This window comes from Pongo abelii, chromosome X (genome assembly GCF_028885655.2).
Source record: "Pongo abelii isolate AG06213 chromosome X, NHGRI_mPonAbe1-v2.0_pri, whole genome shotgun sequence".
Lineage (NCBI taxonomy): Eukaryota > Metazoa > Chordata > Mammalia > Primates > Hominidae > Pongo > Pongo abelii.
In genome coordinates, this window is record NC_072008.2 from 90,006,369 (window position 1) to 90,034,195 (window position 27,827).

Genomic DNA, 27,827 nt, shown 5'->3' on the forward strand with positions numbered 1-27,827 from the left:
CAACCTCAATTCCTATTCTGGCAGAAGCTTCTTGGGTGATCACTATTATACCATTCCAGAAAAGAAGTCAAGTCACATGTTACATAATTTAACAGTCACTTGATATACTTCCCAGATTTGCTGGATGCCATGAGAGATATAGAATTCATTGATTCTCTGCTATCATAGAACTTGCAACATCGTTTAGAAGACAAGATTAGCACACAGTAAATATTCACAACAATAAAATAAAGTACATGATCATGTGTTCAGTCATTAACTACAGACAAGAGCTACATTATTTAATTATTGGAGACATCAGTGAGGTGAAAAGTCAGGGAAGCATTTTATGTAATTAAAACTTGAGATGGTTCTTGAACGGTGGATAAGAGCAGATGGAAGTCACCATCTTAAAGGGGAAAGATAAGCAAAGGTAGAGACGTATAAATTCATATGATGTGAGGAAGCCCATGATGAAATCAGCTTGACAAATAGAGGGCATATGCTGAGGACTAGTGGTAGATGGAATTGGCTAATAATAAAAGCCTTTGAAAATAGGCAGATAACTTTTATTTGATTAAAAGCCACCAAAAGCCATAAAGCATGTGACCTCAATCCTCTATAGTCAATTGTCTACAGAGGAGTTTAGGTGATTTTTTAAAACAAAAGCCAGATTATGCCCAACTTCAGATTGTTCAATGGTTTCCTTTCACATATACAATAAAATGCAGATTTCTTACCATGTCCTCAAAGCCCTAAATGATCTGGCCTTCGCCATCTTTCTGACCTCACTTGTCACTCAGCCACTAATTCACAAATACATTAATCTTCTCTCTATTTCTCAAACAAGTCAAGCTCATGTCCACAGCAGTGACCTTGTACTGTTGTACTGTCTGATCTTTGTATGACTTACTCCATCACTTGATTGAAATATTTGCTCAAATGCAACCTCTTTAAAGAGGTTTTCCTATTTAAAATTGTGATATCCTTAACACTCTCTATACCCTTTTTTCTGTTTCATTTTTCTTCATAGTATTTATTATTATTAAATGTATTTTACATATTTAGTTATTGCAAATGTAAGCTCTATGAAGGCAGGGTTTTTTGTCTGTTTTGTTTATTATTATATCCCTCGAATCTAGAAAGCCCCTAAATACAAAGCAGGCAAATAAGTAAGTACGTATTGAATGAATGACTGAAAGTACATTTTTCAAGTCATTAATTTGCATTTTCAGTTACATTGGGATAGGCTGGAGTGAGAGAGACCAGTTAGACAGTTGTGATGCTAACCCAGCTTCTAGGTGACACAGCCCTAGATTAGGGTGTTAAAAATGATGAAATATGAGACTTTCAAAGAAGGAATTATATGGGTAAAGTGGAGGATTCAGAAATAGCCTATTGATAATTGATTAACATATTCATAAAGTACTACATACCTGAAACTGAGGTGATATGAGAAAAAGGATGAGTCCCTACCCTTGAAGGGTTTATAATGCAAAGACACAAGAAGACTTATATGAAACCATAGTACAAAAAGAGGCAATTAAATTAGTCCAATTGTTCCTTCCTCTTTTCCCCTCTCACTCTGTATCTAAGCCACTAGTATGTTTGAAGACTGTACCTTCAAAATAGGCCCCAAATCTGAATACTCCGTACCTCCTCTATCACCATTACACTAAAGTCACTGTAACTTCTAGTTTGAAATACTGCAAAAGCATCTCACATGGTTTATTTTCTCCCACTTTTGTCCTTCTTCAAAAGTTTCTCTTAACATCAGTCGAAATATTCTTTATAAAGTTTGAATCAGATCATATCACTACCTGATTTAAAGCCCTCCAAATGCATCTCATTACATTAACAATAAAGTCCCAAGTCCTTTCTATGGTGTATTTCCCACCATTTGTTCCTGCCCTGGCTCACTATGCTGTAACTACTCTGGTCTTTTTGGTTATCTGTTTTCTCTCTGGAATGCCTATTTCCTCTTCAGAGACTTTGCATTTGCTATTATTTCTTGGGAAACTCTTTCCCCAGATCTTCACATAGCATACTTCACATAATTCAGGCTGTCTGCTAAAATGTTACCTTCTCAGATGGGACTTCATGGACCAATCAATTTAAAATAGCATTGCCCCACCACCATCTCCTGTATCTTCTTGCTGTGCTTAATTTTTCTCATATCACTATGGAAAAATACATTATTTGTTTTGTTGGTTAGTTATTTTGCCTTTCCCCAACAGAATGAAAAGTTCAAGGGGGTAGGAACTTGCCTCTCTTATTACTGTTATATCTCCAGTACCTAGAGTTGTAGTAGTACCTAGCATGAAGTAGGCACTCAATGGATCTTTGTTGAATGAATAGATAGGGGAGAGCATAGATTGTGTAGTACAGTAATAGGTATTCAGGGATGAGAGATGTTTTCAATACATGCCTAAGATACCGGTACCTGTCCTGTTCACAATATATCAATTAAAAGCATGTTTATTGAACTTGTAAGTAAAAAGTATCTAAGTAGAATAATTAAACCATGGATATTAACCAAGATTTCAAAGATCTCAAAGGGCTCAACAAACAAATGCAATAAAATGAAGTTTGACAGGGATAAACAGTAAGTCTTGCTTTTAGGTTTACAAAAATCAGTTGCATAAGTACAGGAAGGGCAATAAACACCTAAGTTGGGAAGTTCATCTAAAAATTCCATAAATTCAATATGAACTGGTATAACAAAGCTGTTAAACAAGATAATTCATACTTAAACTATGTTAATAAAAAGTTATTATCTGAATCAAGAGAGTTAAGAGTTCTACTAGTCTCTACCCTAGTCAGACCACACTTGGTCTCTTCTATTGATTATCCTTATTTTAAAATAAACATTCACAAATAGCTGCATTTGCAGAAGAAAAAACAGGATGATGAGGCATCTAAAAAATATATGATTTGAGGCAAGTCTCCAGGAACTGAGGATGCTTAACTTAAAGAGGAGAAGATCTCAAGAATATATAACTATCTTCAAATATTTGAAAGACTGCTGAGCAAAGACAAATGTGACTGATGTTGTGGTTTTCCAGAGGGCAGTACCAAGGCCAAAATGGATAACTGATGGGGAAAAAAGTCTCAGCTTAAAATTCAAGTGTTCAAAAATGATAGAGACTGTTTTGTAAAGTCAAAAGGCCTCAATCACTGGGAATGTTTCAGTTACCATCAGTCAGCAATGTTGAAGGATTATCTATATTGAGTGACTGCTAAAGTTGATTTCAACACAGAATTTACCGATTTTTGGATTATGTCAGATGGAAGTTAGTCAGGAAAATGCCTTAAAGAAAAAAGTAAGTTTGGTATTTTAAGATTTGGTTTAGTCTGGTGGAGCTGAATCTGCGTTGTTGTACCACTAATAAAAGATAACTAATTTACTGCTCTCCCATTCTTCACTGGGGGGAAAAAACATGTTTAGAGTGCATTTTAGGTGAACATAAAGCTGCATACACCAAAGAAAGTTCTCCCAACTTTAATTTTTTCTTAATTTTCCCATTAACAATGAATTTAAAGTTCATTTTAACCAACACAATCATTTATTGATATATGTGAGACCTGCCTAAATGAGCCCAGAACACAGCTCTAACCATTGGATTGCTAGGTTTAAAAAACTAACTTTCAATCTACTTAAAGTTACATTAATTTTTCTAGTAGAGCTGATTTTCATTAATCAGAGTTTCTATGTTTTGTTTGTAGGTTATTGAGGCTTTTTAATTCACAACTATTTTTCTTTTCTCTTTTTTTAAAAAATTTTTAGAGACATGGTGTTGCTCTGTCACTCACGCTGGAGTGCAGTGGTGCGATCATAGCTCACTACAGCCTCAAACTCATGGCCTCAAGTGATCCTTACACCTTGCCCTTCTAAAGTATTCATTGTGATTACAGGCCTGAGCCATTGCACCTGGCCTATTTTTACTTTTATTTTGCCCACCTTTTAGGCCTTTTACAGCTTATTGACATCTCCATTCAAAGTTGTCTACCAAAAAATGATGAGAAAGCTGAAATTAAGTGTTGTCCTTTTAAATACTTCTGATCTGGAGCAGAAGAAAATAATTTTTAAATGACATGTTAAACTTGCGGTTTCTCTGTGGATTTCAATTATCCATTGCAGCCATGTTATTAGTATTTTAGTGGAGATGCCATTTGAAGGAACTTTTCTGCTCTTACTGTGGCCAGGTAAAATAAACCCTATGATAGAAAACCCTTCTGAATCATTAGTAGACACTGTCCTACTCTAATTATTCCATAAATAGCCTCTACAGAACACTAAATTTCTATTTTGTATTTCACTTATTAAGGTACCTCATTTTATAGACAATGTATACATGACTTGTTCACCTAGAAAATTTCTGAAATAAAACCAATTCTTGAGTGCCACTACGGTTTTTCAAAAGTGATGTATTACTAATATTTCTGGGTTATTTTTCTACTTTAACTAAGCCAATAGTTCTCAACATGTTTTCCCTGGACCAGCAGCATCAAAATCACCTGAGAACTCTTTGGAAATGTAAAATCTTGATCCCTACCTACAGATTCAAAAACTGTGAACGGAGGGCCAAGAAATTTGTGGTTTAACAAGCTGTCCAGGAAATTCTGATATATGGTAAAGGTTGAGAACAACTGTATTTAGTTATAACTACGGAAGCGGGGGATATAGAGGCAATTTCATTCTACAAATATTTATTTAGCTTTCATTATGTGCAAGCTACATAGAATTTATGAAAACATGATTTTGGTGTTCAAAATATGCAGTCTAGTAGAACAGCCACAGACTTAAGAACGTAAAACAGTGTGATAGTCCTTAAATGTGGGGCGGGAATCTGAGTTGAATGGATCTAGGAAAATTAGAGCTATGAATAAGAATGACTGGTTTTGCATAGTAGAGTTTTATTTCTGACATGTCTACTGTTATATCCCTGATATGGCTCCAAATGTTTCTCCCCCTATTCATGTTAACGATGTCAGGATAAAGTGAGAGACCAGGGAATCAAGTATTCTAATTTAGCAATTTTGCTATAACAAACCTCTTCTCCCTCAAAAAAAAAAAAATTTGTATACATCCAGAAAGAATTCCACTTACGTATTTCTCTCTTGAGTGAATGGTGAAATTTATTCATGTTTCTCTAATTTCATATTGAAATTTATTTGTAGCATGCTATCAAATATATAGGGGACCTATATATTTATATTGATTGACTTCTGAAAGCAGCTCAAATCCTATTGGTATCAAAAAGGAAGTTTACTTTTTGGAAAGTTTAAATTGTTTGTATTGACATTTTAAAGTGGTTCTCAATCATTTGGGAGATTGAAGATACTTTAGATAATAAGACAAAGCCATGAATCCTTTCTCCAGAATCATACACACGTATAGATTTCATAATATTTATTACTGGAGGTGAATTCCATGGATTTTCTGTAGATTATCTGTTAACTTGCTGGAGTGGATAGATCCTAGGTAAATAGCGCTCCTGAAAAATGATTTAAGATGAAGTACAAAGTGAATTATTTGGTCATAAGAGTGTTACTAGTCTAGATAACTTCTCTAGAATGTGGTGAGTTACCCATTTAGCACTATGAAGTGTAGGCCAGCCCCAAATGCTTCAAATCAGTATCCTCTTTAATACATACAAATATATCAACCAAGCACTCATATGAACTGAAAGTTCATTTATCCCCTAGGGGAATTAAAACGTCTGAGGAGTTGAGAGGAACAGTAGTCTTCAGTTCAAATCAAGAGAGATACTTTGAGAATACCTTCGCCCAAATAAGCAAAATATCTCTGAAGAAGCACCTAGATACATGTTTTATCATCCATGTGGTTATTAAAAAGACAGCAAAAAAGCTAATTATTATGCTCCACCATGACTTGGGGTGTAGGATGTGTTGAGGAAGGAAAGGAAAAATTGGCTGTTAAAAATCTAGAGTCATTTGCAAAGCTTTTGAAAAACCATTCTGCATTAAAAACAGAAAGGATTGAAAAGGCTATTTTTGAAGTAAATTGAAGAAGAAAAAAGCCTATCTCATTTTTAAACCATTTTGCCTTCACTTTTTATTTTATTTATTTTTTTTTAGACAGAGTCTCATTCAGTTACCCAGGCTGGAGTGTAGCGGCACTGGCAAGATCTCAACTCACTGCCACTTCAGCCTCCCACGTTCAAGTGATTCCCATGCCTCAGCCTCCTGAGTAGCTGGAATTACAGGTGTGCACCTCCACGACCAGCTAATTTTTGTATTTTTAGTAGAGATGGGGTTTCTCCATGATGGCCAGGCTGGTCCCCAACTCCTGACCTCAAGTGATCCACCTACCTCGGCCTCCCTAAGTGCTGAGATTACTGGTGTGAGCCACCGCACCCAGCCTGCCTTCACTTTTTATGGATAAGGAAAATAAAATACAAGGAAGCAAAGTGAGTTACCTGAGGTCCATAGATCAGTAATTTACTAGATGATATACTTTTGATCAAATAAAGTTGATGATCATTTGAAAGTAACTATCAATAGCCCTGTCATTTTCAGTCCTAGATAATGGAAGAAAGTTGAAGAACCAAGATTTGACAAGGCAAGTTAGAGGCTCAAGGACCAGATCTAAGTAAAGGTGGAACAAATAATCTGAAACTATGTGAATAGACCAAAGTAGGTGTATATAGAACTGCCAATAGTCAAAACTAGATAGTGATGCCCAAATTATTGGTAGTTGGAAAAAAATGTAAACACATAGCCATGTAGCAAAAGTCAGAGGAGGCAAGATTCTAGATTCAGAGGTGTTCAAACTGGGTAACAGAAATCAAGAACCAGTTAAAAAGAATAAGTATCAGAAATCACCAAAAATATTGGGAAAACAACATTAGGATCTAAATTGGCAGGCCAAAAATGTTGGACAGATGGAAATACAAAGGTTAAGTTAAAGAGGAGGTAGCCAAGGACCAAACAAAATAAACTCAGGCCAGGTCAATTTGATTTATCAAACAAATAAGTGAGTAGTAAGGAGTCAAGGCAAATCAAGAAATAAGGAAGTCACAGAAGCGTAAAGCACAGAGCATGGGTAAGTTAAATGACAGATAGAAATGCCAAGGCGGATCTTGATAAATGAGAGAGTCCTTCAGCCTTGGACTTGAGCTTTAATAAACCTAATGTGGCCAGACTGGGCCCTGGAGGTGAGAGCAAGTAATTGAGAACAACTCCCTGCCATGAATTTTGTGTGGGCAAAATAGTACTTTCTGACAGTCAGATTCCAACAACAAAACCCAGAGGAAAATATGAAGTGTTTTGAATATCTTAAGAGTTTTTAAGACAACAGTTTTCTTTCAAACTTAAACAAATATCATGGTTTCCAGTTGAGAAAATTTTCTAAAAGACATAGCAAAATTATTTGGTAATAAAATTTCCATGATTCCTTTTCAGAGCTTTATACCATATTGTACTACTGACTTGCATTACACAGAATATGTGAAAATGTTATATCATAATTTTTTAAGCTTGCCCTATAAAAATTACTTTAATTCTATTACTTTTCCTTTAATAAAAATCCCCAATGAACTTCAGAGTATTGATCCATGTTGTATTGTCTATATTCACATGCCTTTGTTGACCACTATAATTGAGTTCCATTTCATGCTCACAAATTTAGTTGGTGATACAGTGCATAGGAAGGAAACTATAATGAGCTTACTTGCGTTGTGTGGTAATATAACCCATTTTTTTTCCCAATTGGTGTAATATGTTAGAGCCTTCTACAGGTTCTAAAAATCTAAAAATATAAATTGGCAGTGTTAGCAATATGGATTTCTAAGTAGGATTTAGCAATTAGTATGACAATTTTCTTAACATATTCAATTGGCAATATCACCTATAGTTATGCACAGTTGATGCTTACGGTAACCCACATTGGTTTTGTCCTTCATAACCAAGGATTTAGTGTTAAGATCTTGTGTAGCAATATCAAAAGCACAGTTCTTTGCAGCTTTAATACCTGGAAAATCTGTTACATTGACCTTCCATTTTAATTACTTTAAGTTACATTGACCTTTCATTTTAATTACTTTAAGTTTTTAGTATTAGCATAGAGTCTTTATATCCTTCGCTACCTGCAGCCCTTCTTCCTGTTGCCAAAAGCATTATATATAAAGATATTTGATAATTTTAAAAGCAAGCACATCAAATATTGGTCTTCCTTGGAATAAATGGTGGAAAGAGAAATAGGTGAATATTGATAGTGGTGTGCTAGAGCCTGTCAGCACTTGCTCAGGAGAGCTGACTGTGCAGATTTCCTCCCAACTCCGCATTCACTGATCTAAAACTAGTGGCTTGAAGCCTGCCGTGGTGGGGTAGTAACAACATGAAAATTAACAAATGGTACAAATTAAGGCTTCCATTTCACCAGAGAGCCGATTGTTAAACATTTACTAGCACACTACTGAGGGTATAGGAAAGCAGAATATGAGAACAGAGTATAGAGAAGTACTTTGAAATTAACTAGGAAGGAATGATTAACTTTAATTTGTTTACTATTAAAAGATGAGGTCTAGCTGAAAAAATGAGTTTGCATTTGAAAGGAGTGAAAAGATTTCACTATGTTTGTGCTGTAAAAATTCACTTTTAAAATTTAAAATAGAATAATTTACTTAGCTAATATATTGAATCCAATTCATTCTTGGAATATTGTTATTGGATAGCTAAGCAATTTGGTGATAATAATAATTCACCTTATCCTAAGTTTTACCTTTAACGTTATAAAAAAGAATCAAAAGTACCCTTAAATAATATGTCAGGGCTAGCAGGTGTGTCTTTTAAGAAAGTTTATTTGAGGTAGGTAATGGCAGAGGATGTTGATCAAGAGAGTTTTAAATATAAGCTAGGCCTGGTAAGGACTGCATCAAATAGGTTAGTGTTCTGACTGAGATTTTCAAGCAAGACTTGGAACTCAGTGATCAGTTATGGAAGCAGGATCTGAAGAAAAAGAAGGTGCATGCTGAAATGATGTGTGAAATATTGCACAACTGAAAGTAATGCTTGGCAAAAGTGAGCATTAATACCGCAACAGAAGTCAGTATATTGAAGAGGTATCTGCACTCCCATGTTTACTGCAGCATATTCACAATAGCCAAGATATGGAATCTACCTAAGTGTCCATGAACAGAAGAATGAAGAAAATGTGGTACATATACACAATGGTGTACTATTCAGCCATCAAAAAGAATGAGTTCCAGTTATTTGCATCAATATGGATGGAACTGGAGATCATTATATTAAGTGAAACAAGCCAGGAACAGAAAGACAAAACATCATATGTTCTCACTTATTTGGGGGATCTAAAAATCAAAACAATTGAACTCATGGACACAGAGAGCAGAAGGATGGTACCAGAGGCTGAGAAGGGTAGAGGGAAGTTGAGATGGAGGTGGGGATGGTTAATGAGTACAAAATTACAAAGAATGAATAAGACCTACTATTTGATAGAACAGTAGGGTGACTATAGTCAATAAAAACTTATTAGTATATTTTAGAATAAATTATGTAATTGGATTGTTTGTAACTCAAAGTGTAAAGCTTAAAAGGATGGATACCCCATTTTACATGATGCGTTTATTTCACATTTCATGCTTGTATCAAAATATCTCATGTATGTCATAAATATATACACCATGTACCCACAAAATATTTTAAATAATAAAAAAGAAAATGTGGGCTACATATACAAAATGGCATATTATTCATCCATAAAAAATAAAATTCTGTCATTTGCAACAACATAGATGGAACTAGAGGATATTATGTTAAATTAAATAAGCCAGGCACAGAAAGATAAATGTCACATATTCTCACTCATATATGGAAGCTAAAAAATTGACCTCATGGAGATAGAGAGTATAATGATGGTTACCAGAGGCTTAAAAGGGTAGTAGGGAGCGGAGGAAAAAGAGAGTTTGGTTAATGGGTGCAAAAATACAGTTAGATAGTAGGAATAAGATCAAGTATTCAGTAGCACAATAGGGCAACTGTAATTAAGGGTAACTATAGTTAACAATTTTATTTTATATCTCAAAATCACTAGAGGAGTAGATTTGGATTTTTCCCAACACAAAGAAATGATAAATGTTTGAGGTGATGGATATCCCAATCACCCTGTTTTGATCTTTATCCATTGTATGCTTGTATCAAAATATCATGTGTACCTCATAAATATTTACAACTATTATGCATCCATTAAAATTAAAAATAGAAATAAAATATAATTTAAAAATGAAAAAAAGATTACAACAGACCATAGGAACTTCATTTTAAAGACTCATGGATTAGATCTATTTTTACATCACTGACTTCTTTTAGTGAATTACTCTGGATGTTCTGAACAAATTCACCTGGAAACAATGGCCAATAGCCTCAAATATTAAAGACAGCCTCTATTTTATCTGGACAAAGGTCAGCAATGGCATTCTAAAACTTAGGGAAAAAGTATGCAATATAACTTAGAATTATAGGGCTGCCAGAGACCACAAGAATTCATCTAGTCAACTTTCCTCTTTCTAAATAAACTTGTTCCTAAGTAACATCTTCTGTAATATTTTTAATCTGTGTATGTCATGAGCCATAAACTGTGAAGTCTCAGCATACATGAATAATTTAATGCTGTAATCAAATAAAACTTACAAAGTCAGAAATTTATAAACTTAGATCTAATCTACGTTTACTAAGCTTCCATAATATTGAACAATGTAGTGGATATATTTATATATGGCATCTCATTTAATCTTCACAACCCAGATAGCGTAAATTCTGTTATACAGATAAGAATACTGAATATGAATAACCATGACAATAAAGCAGAAATTTATAAACATTCCATGTAAATGACCTTAATTAGCATGAGTTTTGTATAACCAAATGTTTTAGAAATTTTTCCATAGCTAGTACTACGAAAAGGAAAACTCACATTTTCCAGATTTAAGGTGTATTCTGTTCCCTTTTTCTCATACCACACCTAGTAATAGTAATATTTGTCATTTTATTGAATGATAACTTTATGCCAGATACTATAATAAATTATTTACATATATTCTCTCATTTAAGCTATACAACAACTCTATGAGAGATTATTATCCCCGTTTTCAGAGGAGGAGGCCGATCTTAGAGAGGCTTGTATGTGGAAGAACCAGGATTCAAACTTAGTTGTACTTAACTTCAAAGCCCGTTATTCTTAAGCACTTTGCTATACTGCTTTCTGTGGTATTTACACTCTTTTCTAAAAAAAAGGTCTTATCAGGAAAATTTGATTATGGACTATGTAGTAGATGGTACCAAGAAATCATTTTCATTTTGGTAAGTATAATATTAGCATTATGATTGTGTAAGAAAAAGTTCATTTTTATAGAGATACATACTAAAATATGTACAGATGAAAAAATGTGATATCCAGGTTTTGCTTTGAAATATTCAACAAAATAAGGGGTTTAGATAGAGCAAAAGTGGAAAAATGTTGAAAATTTTCAATCTGAGTTATGGATGTATGGGGCTTTTTTTTCTCTTTTTACTTTTGTGTATATTTAAAGTTTATATAACTATTATTTTTAAAGACGTCATGAGCCTAATATCCAGAAAGCCCTCTGAGGACCTGCTCTTTCTTAGCTCTACCTTATTGGGGGACCTGCCCTGATAATCACGTAGGTTCTTTTCTATTTTTCCTAAGTGTCGGCTGGCTTGAGAAATAAAGGGACAGAGTACAAAAGAGAGAAATCTTAAAGCTGGGCGTCCGGGGGAGACATCACATGTTGGTAGGATCCGTGATGCCTCCCAAGCCACAAAAACCAGCAAGTTTTTATTAGCGATTTTCAAAAGGGGAGGGAGTGTGCGAATAGGTGTGGGTGACAGACATCAAGTACTTAACAGGGTAATAAGAATATCACAAGGCAAGTGGAGGCAGGGCGAGATCACAGGACCACAGGACCCAGGAGAAATTAAAATTGCTAATGAAGTTTTGGGCACTACTGTCATTGATAACATCTTATCAGGAGACAGGGTTTTGAGATCAACCGGTCTGACCAAAATTTATTAGGCGGGAATTTCCTCTTCCTAATAAGCCTGGGAGCATTATGGGAGACTGGAGTATATTTCATCTCTGCAGTTTCGACCATAAGAGACAGGCCGCTCCCATGGGGGCTGTTTATAAGCCGATACCTCCAGGTGCATATTCTCTTTCTCAGGGACGTTCCATGCTGAGAAAAAGAATTCAGCGATATTTCTCCCATTTGCTTTCGAAAGAAGAGAAATATGTCTCTGTTCTGCCTGGCTCACCGGCAGTCAGAGTTTAAGGTTATCTCTCTTATTCCCTGAACAATTGCTGTTATCCTGTTCTTTATTCAAGGTGCTCAGATTTCATATTGCTCAAACACACATACTGTACAATTTGTGCAGTTAACGCAATTATCACACCGTCCTGAAGCTACATACATCCTCCTCAGCTGACAGGATTAAGAGATTAAAGTAAAGACAGGCATAGGAAAGCACAAGGGTATTGATTGGGAAAGTGATAAGTGTCCATGAAATCTTTACAATTTATGTTTAGAGATTGCAGTAAAGACAGGCATAAGAAATTACAAGAGTATTAATTTGGGGAACTAATAAATGTCCATAAAATCTTCACAATCCACATTCTTCTGCCATGGCTTCAGCCGGTCCCTCTGTTTGGGGTCCCTGACTTCCTGAAACACTACCTCAATGGCCAAGAGGACTGTTTTCCATATTCTTACCCACACCATGCCTTCTATCTAAAGGGCCATGCATAGCAGAACCAACTGGTTCATATTCCGTATTTCCTACCATGAATGAACTGCTTTATGTCTTGGATACCAAAAAGCCTTGAAGGTAATAGAAATTCATAGCTACAGGAAGTTACAGTATGCTCATTATGCCTTGACCATCCTATAAAAAAAAAAAAAAGACACACTCTCTTCTGACACACTTACCCAGCCTTAATTTCTTTTCTTCTACAAATTATCATGATATGGCATTATATTATATATTGTGTATTTGTTAATTGTCTTCTTCTTTCCTTCATAGATGGTAAGTTCCATGAGGGAAGGAATCTTGTCTGTGTTTTTAATTTTTAATTTTTTATTTCTGTATGTTACTGGGGAACAGATGGTGTTTGGTTACATGAGTGAGTTCTTTAGCGGTGACTTGTGAGGTTTTGGTGCACCCATCGCCCGAGCAGTATACACTGCACCCAATTTGTAGTCTTTTATCTCTCACCCCATTCCCACCCTTTCCCCTTGAGTACCCGAAGTCCATTATGTTATTCTTATGCTTTTGCACCCTCATAGTTTATCTCCTACTTATGAGTGAGAACATACGATGTTTGGTTTTCCATTCCTGAGTTACTTCACTTCAAATAATAGTATCCAATCTTATCCAGGTTGCTGCAAATGTCATCAATTCATTCCTTTTTATGGCTGAGTAGTATTCCATCATATATATACACATATGTATGTATATATATGAGTAGTATTGCATCATATATGTATACATATATCACAGTTTCTTTATCTACTCATTGACTGATGGGCATTTGGGTTGGCTCCATATTTTTCAATTACTAATTGTGCTGCTATAAACATGCATGTGTAAATATCTTTTTTTTTTTTTTTGTATAATGACTTCATTTCCTCTGGGTAGATACCCAGTAGTGGGATTGCTGGATTAAATGATAGATGTATTTTTTGTTCTTTAAGGAATCTCCACACTGTTTTCCACAGTGGTTGTACTAGTTTACATTCCCACCAGCAGTGTAAAAGTGTTCCCTCTTCACTGCATCCAGGCCAACATCTATTATTTTTTTATTATGGCCGTTCTTGTGGGAGTAAGGTGGTACTGCATTGTGGTTTTGATTTGCATTTCCATGATCATTAGTGATGTTGGGCATTTATTTATATGTTTGTTGGCCATCTGTATATCTTCTTTGAGAATTGCCTATTCATGTCCTTAGGCCACTTTTTAATGGGATTGTTTGTTTTTTTCTTGCTAATTTGTTTTATTTCACTGTAGATTCTGGATAACAATCTTTGTCAGATGTATATATTGTGAAGATTTTCTCCAACTCTGTAGGTTGTCTGTTTACTCCACTGACTCTTCTTTTTGCCGTGTAAAATCTCTTTAGTTTAATTAAGACCCAGTAATTTATCTTTGTTTTGTTGGATTTGCTTTTGGGTTCTTGGTCATGAAATCCTTGTGAATCTGTTGTGAATCTGATAGGTACTAGTTTACATTCCCACCAGCAGTGTAGAAGTGTTCCCTGTGAAATCTCCTGTGAATCTGATAGGTTTTCTTTTATAGATTACCTGATGTTTCTGCCTAACAGCTGAAAGATACTTTCTTTCATCTTAATTTTAGATAACGTGATGACAATGTGCCTAAGCAATTATATTTTTGTGACGAATTTCCCAGGTGTTCTTTGAGCTTCTTGTATTTGGATGTCTAGGTTTCTAGCAAGGTCAGGGAAGTTTTCCTCAATTATTTCCCCAAATATATTTTCCAAACTTTTAGATTTCTCTTCTTCCTCAGTAACTCTGATTATTTTCAGGTTTGGTCATTTAACATAATTCTAGACTTTTTGGAGGCTTTGCTCGTATTTTTTATTCTTTTTACTTTGTCTTTGTTGGATTGGGTTAATTCAAAAACTTTATCTTCAAGCTCTGAAATTCTTTCTTCTGCATTTGATTTTATTGCCGAGACTTTCCAGAGCATTTTGCATTTCTTTAAGTGTGTCCATTGTTTCCTGAAGTTTTGTTTTTTGTTTATGCTATCTTTTTCACTGAAGATTTCTCTCCTCATTCTTGTATCTTTTTTTAAATTTTCTTAAATTTGACTTTGCCTTTCTCTGGTACTTCCTTGATTAGCTTAATAACTTACTTTATGAATTCTTTCTCAGATAAATCAGGGATTTCTTCTTGATTTGGATCATTGCTGGTGAGCTAGTGTGATTTTGGGGGGGTGCTAAATAACTTTGTTTTGTCATATTACCAGAGTTGGTTTTCTGGTTTCTTCTCATTTGAATAGGCTCTGTCAGAGGGAAGGTCTAGGGTTCAAGACTATTGTTCAAATTGTTTTGTCCTACTGTGTGTTCCCTTGATGTAGTACTCTCTCCCTTTTCCTAGGGATGTGGCTTCCTGATAGCCTAGCTGTAGTGATTGTTATATCTTTTTTGGACCTAGCCACCCAGCAGGTCTACCAGGCTTTGGGCTGGTACTGAAGGTTGCCTTCACAGAGTCCTGTGATATGAACTGTCTGTAGGTCTCTCAGTCATGGATACCAGCTCCTGTTTTGGTGGAGGTGGCAGGGGGGTGAAATGCATTCTGTGAGGGTTCGTAGTTTTGGTTGTTTAATGCACTATATTTGTTCTGCTTGGTCTTCTGCCAGGAGGTGGCACTTTTGAGAGAGCCTCTGTTGTGGTAGTATAGGTAGGATCAGGCAGTGGGTGGAGCCCTAAAACTCACAAGAATATATGCCCTTTGTCTTCACTACCAGCTTGGGTAGGGAAGGTCCATCTGGAGGGGCCAAGGCTTGGAGTGTCTGAGCTCAGACTCTCCTTGGGTGTGTCTTGCTGTGGCTGCTGTGGGGGATGAGGATGTGGTTTTCTGGTCAATGGAGTTATGTTCCTAGGGGGATTATGGCTGTCTCTGCTGTGTCATGCAGGTTATCAGGAAAGTCAGGGAAAGCCTGCAGTCACGGCCCTCACCCAGCTCCCACACAACCCAAAAGGCTGGTCTCACTCCCACCCTGCCCCCTCATCCCAACAGCATGGAGTCTGTTTCCAAGCAGTGAGTGAGCAGGGCTTAGAACTTTCCCCAGGCTACCAGCCTTCCAGCTGAGAAAGCAAATAGGGCTTTTGTGCTTCCCCACCTGTGGAGTCTGCACACTGGATTAACACCCTCCCCTGTGTTCTGGCCAGGAGACTTCTCATTTCATTGGAGTTGTTACAAAATTCAGCTGGAGGTTTTCTTCTCCCTGTGGCCTTTTCCAAGTACCTCTGGCAGTCCTCCCCAAGGACCCCTATGAAGCAAGTCAGAAATGGCTACCTGGGGGACCCAGAGAACCCATAGGGCTTTCCCCACTTCTTCCTTTACCCTTGTATTTTGCTCAACTCTCTAAATTGACTCAGCTCCATAAGGTCAGAGTCTTCTCCTGTGATGTAGATCTTCAGGTTCCCCATTGCGGGTCTGTGTTTGGGGGCAGACGATCTCTCTTTCCCACTTCCACAGTTTGGGCACTCACAGTATTTGGGGTGTCTCCCAGGTCTTGCAGGAGCAATCAGCTTCCTTCAAAGGGTCTGTGGTTTCTCTTGGCTTTCCTGAATTATTCCTGCAGTAGTTCTGGAGCACAAGTTTATGATGCGAGTCTCCACAGACTGCCCTGTCCATCTGAGTGGGATGAGTGGGAGCTGCAATCTAGTCCTCTTGTCAGTTTTGTTGACAGCTATATTCCAAGGAGCTCAAACAGTACTTGTCACATAATAAAACACTTAATAAATATTTGTGGAATAAATGAACAAATGAATAAAAGGGTAGCTGCAATAATTTGTGGATTTCTGGCACTGGGTAAGGTAAATTTTAATACATAAGATTCATTTTATATGCTCAAGTAGGAAAAGGTAAATTGAGAGATTAGAAAGAAGTAGTCTTTCTCTAGTGGCCTGGTGATCGTGGTGCAGATTTGTCCAGATATCAGGGTCCCATAGCTGGCTTGAAAAATACATTCCTCACCACCATTCTGAGAAATCATTAGAGTAATGAAGATCTCTTACCATTTTCATCTTGTATAGAGTTCTTCATGGAACCCACCTAAGGGCAATGAGTCAGACCATTATAAGCTTTTGAATTTCAGAGCTTGAAGTCCCCAGAATTACTTCTGGTCAATGGTAAGAGTGTCCCAGATCCCTTGCCCCTCACGAAAATGGAGATTCTTACCCAGTGTTCATTGTTGTACATTTGTTAGCTGGGTCTGGGCCATCTCTGACACCTTCTTTCAGCTTTGTTCATCTTGTCGTAGAGAAAGGAAGAAGAAAAAGAAACAATTTCTTGCATTACTACTTGATACTCTGGAAAATGTTAACACTAAAGTGTACTTTACCAGTAGCAGAGTAGGCTCTTTATTGGATTAGGAGTAGAGGAAGAAACCAGGTAGGCGATGAGACCATGAAAGGAAAAGAAGACAGACAGGAATGGATGTTACAGGGAAATATTTGAAGTGAAGACCAATTTTGCCTCCTTCTCAATTTGAGACATGAGAATTTCAGAACCTAAGTGACTGTACTCTTTAGGACATTTTGAAAATTGTACACTGTTCATCTCTATGTGAAATGTTAAATTTGCAGAAATAATTAAACTGTTAACAAAAAATAGATAAAGACCTTAAGAAAGATTAGTTTACATTGGAAGAGCTAGAAGGGGAATAGATAGAGTTAATTATTTTAGAAGCATGAAGTGAGCATACTAGCACAATTGTGAAATTTCTTACAAGTGTGGAAAAACTATTAAATCTTGTACAACTGGAATTAAGCATACTTCTTTTTAAGTAACTAGATACACAAATTTAGGGAGTGACTAAAGTGTCAAAGTATGGAAATTATTCAGTTTTAAAGCCTATGTTCTATAAATGAAGACATTTTTCATCTGAATTGAGTCATCTATCAGATGGCAATACTAACTACCTTAAAGTACAACTTTATAAAAAGGAACGTCATACCTTGACAAAGGAGGAAAGACAAGAATATTATTGGCACTTCAAACATGTAGTCAAGGAATTTCTAGAAATAAGAACAATTTATCTGATGTCATATCTGAAGGTAAACCTTAGATCCAGGAAAGTATTAAAAAGGAAAGAACTACTAGGGGGAAAATATAAACTTCTGTCAGCCTTGCCACTGCTGAAATACTACAAATGCCTCCAAGGACCATGAAAGTTGGCTACTATCTTAATAGTACTTAAGCCTAGTAATGTAAATTCTCCAAGCTACAACACAGGACAAATTTTGGTTACACACCCATCTTAGAGGTATTAAATGCTTAAACATTTCCACCACCACCATACTACCACCCACTCACCCCTTGTATTATACTCTCCAAAAACAGAAATAATGATACTGATTAAGACAAAATGGAGTCCTCAAAGATACAATTAGGCAAACAAATTGTTTCATGAGGTGGAGCTTTTATCAAATTAGGTCAAGGGAATACAAATAGTGCTAGACTAGTACGATATCTCTCTTCTTTCCCAAGTTATTGATGTGGTAAGATAGGTCTGGAAAACATCAGGCCAGAGTAAAACCCAGGGTAAAGCTAATGTGGGCACCTTAAAAATTTCTTCTGTGAGACGATAACTCAGGTAAAAGGAGGAACAGAATGGGTACCTCAGGCTTCTCTTTAATCTAGGCATTGGACATGAAGGTCATGCACAGTTTGGCCCAGCTCACTGGAATATTCTTTCTGCATATGTATTTGAGACATTCATTAAATATAAACTTGGGAGACTTTTATTTCTGGCATTATGGTCAGAAACATGAAGACTCTCTCACTATAGGTACACCTAGAAATGTGGGAAACATAACAACATCCTTTTAAATGCATAGCTAAGCCTAAAAAAAAGTAAGGGAAAGCTTTCAGTTTCTGTAATAAGAGGATACATTATTCTAGTCAACTCTTCTTGAATAACAAATTAAAATGGTAGACCAAATATTTGTTTTAAAAATCTCTTTAGAAGCAATGGCTAAATGATACAATAGCTAGGAATTATCAGGAAAAATTGAAGGGGGAGTGAAAATCCAGAGAGGTAAGAAGAACAAAAAGTTCCTTTGGCTCTGAAAACATATGGCAATCTGGAAAATTTTAAACTTTGAAAGCTGAGTCCTCAAAGTATAGACTCTCAGCATAAAAGTAAACCAGAAGTAAACTATTTTTTGTAATTTAAATATATATCACCTGTATAATCTAGAAACCATCAAGCTGTGAAATTAGTTTAACATGGTAACAGACATGTAGTGACACCCAAAAGTACCTGTGAATTCCTTCTGAATGAAGTTGCCTTTATTCTAGGTTTCAGATTATCCTCAAGAACAATGTTATTTGTTCAAGGACAATGAATGGCACACAAAAATAATCAAGTATATAAGAAAGCCGGGTCCCAGCAGGGAAAAAGAGCAGATCCTCAAAGATGTCAGATAATAGAATTATCAGAAATACATTTTAAGACAACTATGTTTAATCGGTTTAGAGAGCTAGAAGAGAGTATTAAAAATTTTAAAGAAAACAAGAAACTATAAAAATGGTAGAGGAGATTTGATAAAAGCATATTTGGTAGCACTTATAAAAGTAAACACAGTAAGAAAACCTAAAAAAACACATAAATGGGGGCTTTTAAAAGGATATTAGATATAACTGAAGAGAGAATTTGTAAACTGAAACATAGATCAGAATATATTATCCATGATGCAAACACAGAGAGATAAAAGATTGAATATAAGTAAGTGAGGTAAGAAGCAAAGAAAATAGAATTTTAAAATATGGTTAATTATAGTCCCAGAAAGAGGAAAGAAACAAGACAAAGTAGAAGCAATATTTAAAGAGATACTGATTATAAATTTTCTAGTAATGATCAAAGACACCAAAGATTCAAGAAGCTTCATGAATTTTAAAAAGAAAAGAAATTCACACCTAGAGACATAAGAAAACAGCCAAATGCTAGAGAGAGAGAGAAACACTTAATGGCAATCTAAAAAACATATATTCAAATAAGTGGAAAGCAGATAAACATCTGGTATCTCAATGGAACAATGGCAGTCAAAAGACAGTGGAATAATATATTCATTATTCTGAAAAAAAATAAAATCTGCCAATTTAGAATTCTACATCAAGTGAAATATCTTTCAAGGATAAGATAAGATGAAAATATTATCAGACAAAAATAAACTGAAAGAGTCATCACAAGACAACCTTCACAAGGAAGAATTTGAAAGAATGTTCTCAAGGCAGAAAAATATAATCTTAGAAGAAAATGAAAAATAGTGGTAAATATGTGGATAAATCTAAATGAATATTTACTGTATAAAACAATAAGTGATGTCTGTGGGATTCAATTTTTAAATAAATGTCATTTTTAGAGCAGTTTTAGGTTCATGAAAAGAAATTGAGCAGAAGGTACAGAGATTTCCCATATGTTCCCTGGGCCCCCCACCCCAGACATAAACATAGCCTCCCCTATTCTCAACATCCTTTGCTCAAGTGGTACATTTGTTACAATTGATGAACTCACATTGACATGTCATTATCACTCAAAACCCATAGTTTACATTAGGGTTTACCCTTGGAGCTCAATTTTTTGAATCTTGGAATTTAAGTTTTTAAGAAGGTATGAATTAAAATATATGACATCAATAACATAAGTTGAAAGCAGTTGAATGGAATTAAAGTTCTAGAAACCTATTGTATTGTCTGAGAGGTGACTAAAGAATTTCACTTACTTACAACTTTAATATTCAAACTGTGGATGTTGTCCTATATGGAGGAACACTAAAGGATAAGAAATACATTCCATAATTTCCAAACAATTATCGGGAAGAAACTTGAAATTTAAAAAATGGTTGAAAAGTGAAAAAGAAAGAGAAAATGAAAAAGAACGATCAGGCCTAATACAAAACATGAAGTAACATGGGAAATATAAATCTATATGTATCAGTGATGACATTAAATGTAAATGTATTCATACTGTAGTTCAGAGATAGTTTATAAAGTTGTGGGATAAAATCTAGCTGTAAGCTTTAAAACAGGGCCATATACAACCTAAGGCTAAGGAAAGATGAGAAGTAAAGAATAGAAAATTGTGTGCCATATAAATATTAATTTAAAAATCGCAGTTTATCAACCGTAAAATTTTCATGGAATCACAAGAGATCCAGAATAGCCAAAAAATTTGATAATAAAAGACTCAAGCTGGAGGCATCATGCTACCAGACTTCAAAATATACTTCAGAACTACAATAATCAAAACAGCATGTACTGGCATAAAAACAGACACCTAGACCAATGGAACACAGTAGAGAGTTCATAAATAAATCTGTGAATTTACGGTCAGTTGATTTTTAACAAAGGTGCGCAATGACACCTTTGTGACAAAGAACACACAATGTGGAAAGGACAGTCTTTTCAATAAATCGTGTTGGGAAAGCTGTATACTTACATGCAGAGGAAGGAAATTAGACCCTTATCTCACATCATATACAAAAATCAACTCAAAATGGATTAAAGACTTAAACACATATCCTGAAGCAGTAAAATGACTAGAAGTAAGTATAGGGGAAATTTTTCTTAACATTAATCTAGGCAGTAATTTTTTGGATATGATCACAAAAGCACAGGCAACAATAGCAAAAATAGACAAATGAGATTACATCAAACTGAAAAGATTTGGCACAACAAAGGAAGCAATAAAGAGAGTGAAGAGACAAATTACAGAATGGGATAAAATATTTGCAAACCATATATCTGATAAGTGATTAATATCCAAAATATATAAGGAACTCAAACAACTCAATAACAAGAAAATAAACAGCCCAATTAAAAATGGGCAAATTATCTGAATAGACTTTTCTCAAAAGAACACATACAAACAGCCAGTTACATGAAAAAATGCTCAATATTATTAATCATCAGGGAAATGCAAATTAAAACCAAAATGAAACATTACTTCACACCGGTTAGAATGGCTATTACCAAAAACACAAAACATAAATGTTGGAGAGGATATGGAGAAAAAGGAATACTTGCACACTGTTGGGGGGAATTCCAATTAGTACAGCCATTATGGAAAACAGTATGGAAGTTCCTAAAAAAATTAAAAATAGAACTGCCCGCAATCCCCCTAGTAAAAGATATCTTGAAGAAATACTCCCATGTTCATTGCAGCATTATTCACAATTAGCCAAGACACAGAATTAACATGTGTCCATCCACAAATGAATGAATAATAAAATGTAATATATTTTAAAGGAAAATAAATGTCGTAACCACAAAATCAGTAAGCCGAAGGGAAATGTCAAGCTGAGAACTGTGTCAGGCAAACCTGCCTCCCATTTTATTCCTAAATAAGATAGCTACAAAGATTAAAAAAAGCTACATAGTTCCCTCACAGTTTGCCCACAAGAAAATTCCTTGTGGGCCTTAAGATCTTTACCCTAAAACAGTTCTGCTGAATTTCACCTTGGTAATGTAAAATGATAGCTTATCTTCACACGTGTAGGGCACAGGACAGACAGAACTCAGTTATCCCTCTGATTACCTGAGACAAATACATATCTGATTGCTTCCTGTGTCCTGTTGTTTATGTAAATATGCAGGTTCACTGAGCCAGACTAAGGCGTAAGTGACTATTCCTCTACCCATCTCTCACAAGTAAATTTTTTATTCCATGAATGTGTGATCAAAGACTCAAAAGAATGCAACTGTTTGTCTCATATTTCCCTATGACCTGGAAGCTCCACCGCAACCCCACATCCCACTACTTCCCCATTTCAAGTTGTCCCGCGTTTCTGGACTGAACCAATGTACATCTCACACATTGACGTTTCATGTTTCCCTAAAATGTATAAAACCAAGCTGTACCCCGACCACCTTGGGCACAGATCAGGATGTCCTGAGGCTGTGTCACGGGCACATCCTTAACCTTGGGAAAATAAACTTTCTAAATTAATTAAGACCTGTCTCAGATTATTTTGGGTTCACTTATATGTACAAAATGGAGTATATTCAGACTTTAAAAAGGAGGAAATCCTGTCATTTGCAACATGGATAAACCTGAAGGACATTGTTAAGTGAAATAAGCCAGGTATAGCAACACAAACACTGCATGATCTCACTTACATGTGGTATTTAAAAAATATGAACTAATAGAGAGTAGAATGGTGGTTACCAGGGTCTGGGGGCTGGGAGGTGTTGGCAAAGGATAAAAAATTTTGGTTATTCAGGAGGAATAAGTTTAAGATCTATTGTACAACGTAATGACTACAGTTAATAACAATGTACTGTATTCTTGAAAATGGCTCGGAGTATATTTAAGTGTTCTCACCACAGAAAAATGGTAAGTATGTGAAGTTACACATTTGTCAATTTGCTTGATTTAGCTATTCCATAATGTATATACATTTTAAACAAACATGTTATGAACTATAAATATATACAATTATATTTGTCAATTAAGATACATACATACATTCCAGAAAGGAAATACACACAGAAATAGCAGTTAACTATTTCATTTATTATTTTTATCATCATTTGTAAAAATATTTTATTTATTTATAAAAAACTGGTATAACGATGTCACACAAGACAGACTTTAATGTAGGAAAGCACCACTATTCATGAAACAAGTCACTTCAGGAGCCAATCATAATCCCAAAAAAACACAAGCTTGAATGCCATAATACAGAAAATATAATTCTTAAAAAAGTAATAAATTTTTAAAAGATATTTGTTTACATTTTTAAAAGGGTATTTTTTTGAGAAACGTATAAAATCATGACAATACTTCGTAGGCCACTTTACACAATATAACAGGCAATAATTACATATAATTTTGCAAGCATAAAGACTTGGGTACACTAATGACAGTCACACGCATGTAATAGTTATGAGCAGATGAACCATATTCATAAAAAATAGTTCACAAAGGGAAATATAAAAATGCATATCACTATGTTGGTAATTGTGTGCACCCAGCTTTATAACTGCGATCATGTGAAATACCGTGAGAAACAATGTAAGTCTTGACAAGATTGATGAAAAACCATGATGAGTCACTGTCACATATGCCAAGGACTCAAGAAATTTTATCTTTTACAAATATAGATGTATAACAAAGATATTTCTTCATTTGAGAAGGTTTCAACGTTTTAATGTACACACACAACGTTTACACATAAATTCAATGTTGTGATAATTCATATTTGTGAAGTCAAGTTTGCAAAAAAATGCAAAAAACAAAAATTAGAATTCTCTAAAAGTCTTTACACAATCTATACCTCCAGTATTGGAAATAAGGGAAAATGAAATGCATAGCATAGTGAATTGCTGTACTAGGTTTCTAGGTATTCCTCAATCCAGTCAAATTGACACCTAAAATTAAGTGCACAAATCCACACCTTGTAAATGTGGCACCCATACACATTTCCTTAAACCATACTTAATTTCCCAATAAAGACAAAAGCAAGGTAATAGTTCCTTCTAACATGATGCACCTATTCTGCAGTTGTGATTTTGGGGGTTTTAGATGTTAGGGACTTATTTAGACTTTAGGGATTTTGATCTTTAGGAATTTTGATATTTTGCAATTTCATCATTTGGGATTATGTTTTTTCAGGATTATGTCTTTCAGGATTACAATCCAAACCCACCACTTAATGGAGATAAAGTTTCGATTCACCAGAAATAAAGTGAAAAAAACGTGTATGCATCTAATAGCATAGACTTAAAATTTATAAAGCAAATATTGACAGAAATGCAAGAAGAAACAGAAAGCCAATCCCATTAATTCATAAAATAAGCAGAAATAAATCAGTAAACATATAGAAGATTTGAATAAGGTGATCAATAAACTTGACAAAATGTTTCCAACAAATAAAATTCAAAGCCAAAACAGCTACAGAATATATACTCTTGCACACATAACATATTTATTTATAAAATACCAGAGCTGTGCCTTGAAGCTTATTCTAGCTAATGCAGAAATCTATAACTCGATGTGGAAGTATACCATAAAAATATATATAAAATATGTGGCTTTGGTTAAGAGGTTGCTATTGGATGGTAAGAAAACTGATACTAGAGTTTGGGAAGATAGTGATTTATGACATTATATGGCAAAGCATTTGTTAAAATAGTTTCTTGCAGTTACTTGGGAGGCAAATGATGTTATGTCCACAAAGTTCAAAAGACTGAAATTACAAGGGCATGTTCTTTGACAATACTTATTAAGATAAAGAGAGAGTAGGGGATGGGGAATGGAGAGGAGAGAGGTAGGAAGAGTGGATAATAATGAATGTGGGTTGGTGGAAGAACAGATAACTAATATCAGGAATTGAAAAAAGAATTATCACAATGTAACATGATGCATCTATTCTGCAATTGTGATTTTGGGGTTTTAGATGTTAGGAACTTATTTAGACTTTAGGGATTTTGATCTTTGGGAATTTTGATATTTTGCAATTTCAACATTTGGGATTGTGTTTTTTCAGGATTATGTCGAACACAATGTAATAACTATAACAAATATAAAAGGCCATCATTAATAATTTTATCCCAATAATTTTGAAAATGTAAAAGAAATGGACAATTTTCCTTGGGGTAAAATTTTTCAAAATTGACTCAAAAACAAATAGAAAACCTGAGTGTACTACAACTATTAAGAAAATTGGATAAGCTGTCCCACTATTTTTTTCCACAAAGAAAACCCCAAGCTTAATTACCTTAGATGATTTACACCAAATATTTAAAAATAATTTTATTGTTACACAAACTCTACAAGAGAATAAGAAAAAGAAGGAATATTATCCTACTCACTTTATGAGACTAGATTATTTATGTTACCAAAATCTATCAAGGATCATATAAGAAAAGATAAAGGCAGTATCACTCATGAACACAGATTGAAATTTCCTAAACAAAATATAAACAGAATGAAGCAATGTGTAGAAAGAACAATATATCATGACCAATGGAGCTTATTCCTGGATATCAAAATATGTCTAGTTTTAAGAAACTGCATAATGTAATGACCATTTAACAAATTGAGGGAAAATTCATAAAATTAAATTGGTAGATTTAAAAGTTTAATAAAATTAAAAATTTATTATTTAAAAGTTTGATAAAATTAAACATTAATTTATGACTAAAGTCAAACGAACTTTTTAGTGAAGGAAAATGGGAGTAAAATTTCTTAATTTGATTCTGGGTATCTACCAAAAAAAAAGCTACATAAGATTTTATATGTCATGCTGAAACATTGAGAACATCTCCTTTGATATTAAGACACAAAGAAAGAATGACGGGTATCACAATTGCTATTCAACATTTTGCTGGAAGTTCTGTTCTTTTTCACAAATAATACAATTATTTATGTAGAAAGTCAAAATAATTGACAGACAAATTTTGGAATTAATAAATGAGCTTAGCATGTTGCTGAATATAAAAACCAATGGTTATTTCTTATATCAACATCAAATCATTAAAAATAATATTAAAATGTCCATGTCTATGTGTATATCTATATATCTAGGAATAAATCTAATGTAATATATGTGACTCTTCCACAGGAGTAACTTTTTATACTTTATTTAGGTACATTAAAGAAGACCTAACAAAAATTAGGAGATGTATCATATTTAAGGATTTGAATTCATCTATTGATACAATGTAATTACAGTAACAAAATCCCATTTTTAAGAAACTTGAAAAGCTGATTCTAAAATTTACATGAAAACAAAAATGCCTAGGAACAGCCAAGATACTCTTGAAGAAAAAAAAATGAAGGAATTCAGGTACCAGTAATCAAGACTTGTGTTAGAGCTGTAGCAATTGACACAGTGTGGTAATGATGCTGGTATAGACACATAAACTGGCAGAACAGAAAACAGGACAGAAACAGTTTCATAACTATGTGATCATTACATATATGGCAGAGATGACATTACAGATTAGTGAGGAATTGATGACTTTTCAATAAATAATCCCAAGATATGAAGTATCAATGTGAAAAAAAAAGCCAAACTCTACCTCACATAGTACTAAAAAATCTAATTGTAAAAGAGAAAAGTACAAAGCTTCTCAAAGACAATGTAAACAGGATATCTTCCTGATGTCAAGATAAGGAAGAGCTTCTCAAACAAGAAGTGAAGCTTACAAGATTCAGCAGGAAAATGTATAGCTATAAAAGTATACAGTGAAAAAGAAGATCTCCAATCAATACCCAACTTTGTACCTTCAGACAAAAGGGAACACTAACTTTGAAAAGATTAAAAAAATAGACAAACCTTTAGCTATATTGACTGAGATTGAGAGTGAGAGCAAGCAAGAGGAGAGATACTCAAATTAACAGACACAAATTACCATCAGAAAATAAGTCAGAAGTGAAAATCAGAAATGGAGGTGAGGACATTACTACTGATCTTAAAGAACTAAAAGAGGATTACAAGAGACTACTATGAACATTTGTATGCCAACAAATTAGATGACTTGGATGAAACAGACACATTCCCCAAAAACATATAATCTACTAAAACTGACTTATGAAAAAAGTAGAAAATCTAATTAAACCTAGAATTAGTAAGGACATTGAATCAGTAATCAAAAACCTCCCAACAAAGCAAAACCCAGGTCCAGATAGCATCATTGGTGAAATTCATGAAATATTTAAAGAATTAGTATCAATTCTTCTCGAACACTTCCAAAAAGTTGAAGAGGAAGGAACACTTTCTAAGTCATTTGATAAAACCAGACAAAGCCAGATGACGACTCTATAAGAAAATAAAACTACAGACCAATATTTCTTATAAATATTGATGCACAATGCTTCAACAAAATGCTAGCAAACTGAATTCAGCAGGTTATTAAAAAGACTATACACTATGACCAACGGGATTCATTCCTGGAATGCAATGATCGTCCACCATATGAAAATCAATGTAATGCACCACATTAATAAAATGAAATAAACAATTATGGTCATGTCAATTGATGGAAAAAATTGACAAAATTCAACACTGTTTCTTGATTAAAAACACCCAATTA